Genomic DNA, 6,537 nt, shown 5'->3' on the forward strand with positions numbered 1-6,537 from the left:
GGATTTATCCAAACCACAGAAAACAGCATAGCAAGACTGGAACCTTCAAAAGGATGGTATTTCCAGTAGCTCCTGCCTGTGGTTGAAACTGGAAATATCATCTTCTGAGGTCAGCATTTCCTCACCTCTGACTGCAATACAAAGGCAGCAGCATAAGGGGGGGGTGGGGGGGCGGATTGTGTGGTGTGTTGCCCAGAAAGGTTTCAGAGAAGACACCCCACACATGCTCCCAGGGAAATTTCCATTTACTTTTCATCAGAAGGTTTCAGGAAGGCTGATGACTCTTTCCCTAAGTGGAAAAAAAGTATGATCCTTCAGTGCTAGTACCCTTATGCAGAAGCCCTGAACTCATTTAATACCCCTATCCTTCCTCTCAGCAGTAGGAGAAAATTAATGCTCTCACAACTTGTGGCAGTGTTAACAGGAGTTTTTCACACCTGTAAAGCACTAGCACTCTTCACAAAGACAATATTCTTACTCGTCAACAGGAATACCAGTTGATAAATCAATTTAAGATAGCTCTAGAACACAAGCACTCACTAATCTTGTGTGATCCTAACCTTGGCTGCTGTAACCCAAAGACCCTTTCCTGAAGAGCTAGTGGCTGAACTGGATAAGACAAAGAAAGAATGAGGGAACTTGCCCAAGGTCAACAAGCAGGTCCATGGGAGTGCTGGAAACAGAACCTAGGTTTTCCATTCTCCTGCTCAGAGGCATATTTGCTCCTACAGACAAGTATGTGTCCCCTCAGGATACAACAGCCATGGTCTCAAACGGTTCTAACTAGCATCCAGGCTTCGAACCTAAGGGTAACAACACAGCTACCCATGTGAGCTGCCCTGTTCCTTACTGTCCAGCCTCTTGTAAAAACATCCCCAGAATCTCTATCACTTCATAAAACTTTAAAACCAAAACCTGGTTGGAGATATTTACACTGTTTGAGATCATTTCCCCCAGACTGACTGTCATTCCTGTTTTATAGATTACTGGCAACTCCCAGCACCCTTTGCTGGGAAGAGGGTTTGATAGTTACAAGAGCCCTGGAGAACTTTGCTTTAAACAAAAACAAACAAACAAACCTCAACTTCATAATCCTGTAAAATTTCATAAGATTCCAAATGTAGCACACACACAGACCAAACACTCAGTACCCTGTCAAAAGAGACACCTGAGATAGCTTTAAGCACATTTTTCAGCCGCTTTAAATTAGTTCAGCTTTTTTTTTTTTCCTTGCAACTGGAGCGACACTGAAGAGGATTCTCCCATCTACTGAAATTTTGTTTCCTGTCCACGCAAGCATCCCAGCTAATTAGTATTGCAGTTAGTACCGCCAAGATCTTTGTGCCTGCATTTAAACCTAGCTTATGCTTAAGGAAACAGGCTGCCTTTGCCTACCTGCAGGAGCTACAGGCTAGTAAGTCCAATGGAGGGATGCTCCCTGTCTTAGCAGCAAGTCTGTTTAAGAGATCCCCTACATTTTGAATAAAGAAAAAGACTAGGAAAGGTTGTCAGGCATTTATAAAGAAGCCATGAGTGCCTGAGTGAGAGACAAGAAGAATACTCAGAATGCAGCCTTGCTCCTTTTCTACTCTGAGTTCCGAGCACTTTGTTTTTCTGCCTCCCATTGACCCAGCACTGATCCAGCTCCCCATGTCAGCCTGTCCTTAATACTTCTTCTCACAGCTCCTTCAGGAAAACAAGCTCTTAAAAAGCATATGGTGAAGAGGAGCATTCCTTAAATAGAGCAAGACAACAAACTCTTATCCAATTTCCTCCTGCCAATAGAGCTCCAAACGCCATCATGTCTCCACCCCACCAACCAGGGCCACTTTCATAAGAAAGCGTCATGGTTGAGCTTCCCTTCCAGAGAGCTGTGAAAACCATGTCTGTTCTTTCAGTGCTCTGCCAGCCAGCTACAGCTAGAGGGGGGCAAACAGCAGGCAGAAAAATAAACAAAACCTGAAACCAGTGAAAAGACAAACATGCAAACAATGTTTATGCCAAATAAACAGCAAGCACAACACTTTCTTTGACAAGAAACCAAGCTGCAGTAATGAACCAAAGTACAAAGTTGATCTAACAGAGAAGCAGGTGCCTCAAATGAGATTCAAGATCCTAACTTCAAAATCCACAAAACCGGTAGGAAGATCTCACAGAAACACAAGCTGCTGTTCTGTCTGTGATGCCAGGTTTGTCTCTTGTTTTTCATCAGAGCCAAAAGTTATTTCTCAAAAGTCCTAACGGTAGAGAAAATGTTTCCAAGCGTGCTAGCAGTATGCGTGGAGACACCTGAGCTGTCTTGAAACCGCACAGGAAGGGGATGTTCTGCTGAGACAGCCACACAAAAGCACCTCTATAGCTCTAGAGTCTGCACTGGTCAGTCCTCGCAGAGCTGTCACTGCGATGCAGAGCTATGCGCTCATATTCAGTGCTGCATAATTTTTGAGCTGATGTTTCCCTCCTTAACTCCGTTTGGAGCCTTCATATGGATTGATTAACCAATCATACAACCAAGAAAAAGGCATAACAGACATTTTGCAACTGTTTCTTCCATCCTCACACCCCCTCCAAGCAGATTTATGTGTCTAGGCAATCACAGAACCATAGCTCTGTGCAGAAAAGTTCAGCTGTATGTATGAGAAAGCCATTTATTACGTGGTTACGGTATTGTTGTAATGCACGTCTGCTTCAGCCCTAGTGTGGAACGAACGGGTGTATAGCTCTATCCAGTTGTAGGAACCTAAAACCACCCGGCAGGTCTGAAATGCCCCAGCAGGATTTCTGTAAAGCCTTCCTTTGCCACCAGCGGGAGCAGGTTGTGTGTCTGCAGACATCGTGCACCCGCCAGCGCCTGCGGGGAACTGAAGCAGAAGACTTGACGAGCTGTCGTGCTTTATGGGAAGTTTGGTGCTTTATAGTGAAGCCACAGGGCAGCCAGGTGGGCTGTGCTCATTGTTCCACAGTAATTGCAGCCCTCTCCTCAAACCAGGGTGCCAAGCTCCCCTCCAGCACACATCCCATCTCCCCAGCCTGGTACTCCTGGCTACATTCTCCCTTCTCACCTACGCGTTCAAAGCCCATCCTCGCACACCACGTGCTGCAGCAGGCCTGCGTGCAACCCACTTGACACCAGCTCCAGCAAGACAACTCTTTATCCATGCAGTCTCACTTCAAATTAAAATAAGTCACCTTAAAGCACAGCATGGGAACACCCTGCCCACCGACACTTAGCACCAAGCAGCTGGCACAAAGGAGTAGAGGGAGAAGTAGGGCCAGGAAGTAAGCCAGGGTCTTGTGTCTGTGGACATCTCTTAATTGAGCCTATGCTGGAGGCGAGCCCAGCTCAAGTACATCAACACTGGGATTCAGATTTGGAATTGCAACATAAGACATAATAAAAGGACATGTGCTTGGTCCCTGCACACCAAGCCCCTGCAAGGTGCAACAAAATCAGCCCCAGCCTGAAGTTGCATTTATAGCTGGGTCAGTTATTCTGGAATATTAGTGCCCCAGCAACAAAGGCGTAAGACCATTGCCCTACCTGGCAGCCCATCTTTCCCATCTTGTGTTGCGGGATAAAGGGAGCGAAAACGTTTCCTTTGTTAAGAATGTGAGATCATAAAGCATAATCTAGCAGCTCTCCTAGACTTTCCAAAAAGCCGTAAGGAAGAAGACATTTCCAACTCTTAAGGCCTGACCTGTCTGTTCTCAGGACTGCCCAGGAGCCTAGAGGCTATTTTAAATCAGAACAGCTTGCCGCAGAGAAGATGAAAACACCAGACCCTTTCTAAGCCTGGAGATAGAGGTAATCTAAGTAGTAACAGAGAAACACTTCCCCCCACCCCAAAACATTAAACAAACAGTAGAATTACATGACTAACCAGCAGATGCAACTCCTCCACTCCACAGGGATCCAATACCCACTCATCAGCACTATTATTATAAATGCCTATCTACCCCTTCACCACTAGTTATTTATTAAGGGAATACTGAGTCCTAGAAGCACTGCAGGAAATCAGCTGTCTTGCAGGAAATTTGGTGCACCTGAATCCCTAATGTCATGGCCTTTTAGTCTTCATTGATGCCAGCCTAACCTGAGCATTAAATAAAGTTTCTGAGTGAGAATCAGCTCTAATCAATGAGTGTGATACTTTCTTTCCATAGGTATAAGCCAGGACACAAAGCAATAAAGACTCAAGGTCTTCATGGTACTTAGTTTTATTTTTCACAGGGTCACCAGCTCCCTAACTTTCTGTGGAACCTTAACAGATTCAGCTCCTTGGCGTCTGTTGTTAGGACTTGCTCTATCAATCACGGTAATTACCATGCCAAAGTACATGATATTGATTTTTAAATATCACATAGTATCAATGCCTCTATAGGGCTAATTTTACTCTGCTTTTTTTACTACAGTCACCGATTCAGAACAATTTTCAAAGTACCCTTGAGTTTTCCTTGAAGACTAAGCATTTAACTAACATTCTGTTGCTCACTTCTATTTGCAGGTTACGCTCAGAGAAGAGGCTTGGAAAGGGTCTCTCTTTCTGTTTGATTTAATCATTGTCCTCAAGACTGATTTATAACCTGTGCCTATTTATAACAAGAGTTTTATATGACAAACTAATCATTTTGCTTGACAGTTAATAGCCTGCCATTCAAGAGGAGTTTACATATGCTGGGACCTCTTCTACTAAGTGAGGAAAGGCAGGCAATCGGCTGCTAATCCAACATAAATACCTCTGGAGTCAGTCTGGAGCGTGGCATTGAAATCATTTACAAAACATGAAATTTGAATAGAACTTAAAACCTCATAACCTGTCAGCTCCCAGCCAGGGAAAATATTCAGAGGGTGCCTGCAACTGGAATCTCAGTGCCTGGAAGATTGCCTTTATTTGTCTGAAGCAGTTAGCAGAGAGAGCAAGGGTGCAAACTGGACAACTCTGGCATCACAGAGGTGGCTTTGCTCAGCTCCTGACTCTAACACGGCCTGTCCAAGGGCTACTTCACGTGAATTAAATAGAAAGAATTCACTGCAGATTGCACACATGAAGGGCTGATCCAGCACTGCACCGTGCTCTTCTGAGCCAGCTAGCATGGTGGTAAACATGCGAGTAGTGAAAAGTAGCAGGATCAGGACAACCCAGTGATCTTTTGTCCCTATAGCTCATAGGACAAAGTTTAAGGACAAAGTTTACAGTGGTCATGCCAGCAGAAACACACCTGAAAGGCAATTCTGGAGTTAAGCCCTGAACTAGACCAAATGCCTATATCCTGGGATGAATCACTAGCATTTTCACCAGATTTCCCACCAGTCCCAGCGGGCTCTCTTCAGGCTCATAAAACACAGTTATCAGCAAGTTTTGTGAGGGCACCCAATGTAGAAAGTAGCAACACTACCTAGCCTAGACCTTTGAGACAAGGGCAGAGGCATGTTCCGGAAGCACAAGGCTATGATATTTATCATCTTGCTAAGCAGGTAACTTTAGCCTGAAGCTGGAAACTTTTATCTGGGCTCTGTTTAGAATAAGGAATTATGAGTGAAGATAATAAATTTTATAGACATTGAAATCAGCAGCCAATGCTCATCCTAGGATGGTCGGGTTTATTGTTCCTGAAATCTAAGCTAAGCAGCAAAGCAGTCTGTTTACACTCCAGCCTGTGTAGGAGGGAAGTGTAGCAACCAGAGCAATGCAGTATACAACAATGAGAATATTAAGCTCAGAGAAACGTCACACGGGACCAGATCATCAAATTCAGTGTCAGTACCTCAGAAGCAAGCAGCTCACAGGTAGGAAAAATTAACGTGAGAGATCTCAAAACCCTGGACAGTGAACACATCTTCATTTGAGAGATCTGCACAGAGCGTTAACCCCAACAAAACCACGCTGATTTACATCGGTTTTAATTTGAACTGTCTACACAGCAGAAAGCTTGACCTAGATTGCTGCAAAGATTGAGTGAGGCCTTTGCAGAGGAAGGGGCTGGGAGGAAGATGAGTGAGCAAGGGCATGGTAAGGACAGCAAAGTTTTAGTAAGTATTAACTGAGCCATTCAGGGTGTCACAATAACCTTTTTGAAAGTCTTACTGAACTAATGTAGAGTAGTTGGGCAAAGTTATGGCTGCAAGCACAAGTTGTTAATGTTTGAAACTTTGTGAAGATGATTGTGTGGCAAACGTTTCTGTGAAGAATCCGAAGATGAGGGTAAGAAAGAAACTTGTTCCAGTAAGAAGAGATGTACTTTTCCTCACCTCCAGTCTCCTCGCAACCCTGAACTTCTTAGAAATTTTAAAGAAAAACACCACAGCAACTGTTTGTGTTTCTTGTTCTGCTAGGACCTCGACAGTGAGGTGCTCCCATCATATCCTCCTGCCCCAGCTCGTACAGATGGTGCACTGAGAATGCCAGGAGGCCCCAGAAAAAATGAAAGAAGTCCCTTTAATTTGTGCCTCTTTTAGACTTCTCCCCCTGCATGCCACAAATAGCCATTGCCACTGGGTAGGATTAACACACTTGGCCATTAAACCATAGGCCATGG

The sequence above is a fragment of the Phaethon lepturus genome, unplaced genomic scaffold (assembly GCF_000687285.1).
Source record: "Phaethon lepturus isolate BGI_N335 unplaced genomic scaffold, ASM68728v1 scaffold13021, whole genome shotgun sequence".
Classification (NCBI taxonomy): Eukaryota; Metazoa; Chordata; class Aves; order Phaethontiformes; family Phaethontidae; genus Phaethon; species Phaethon lepturus.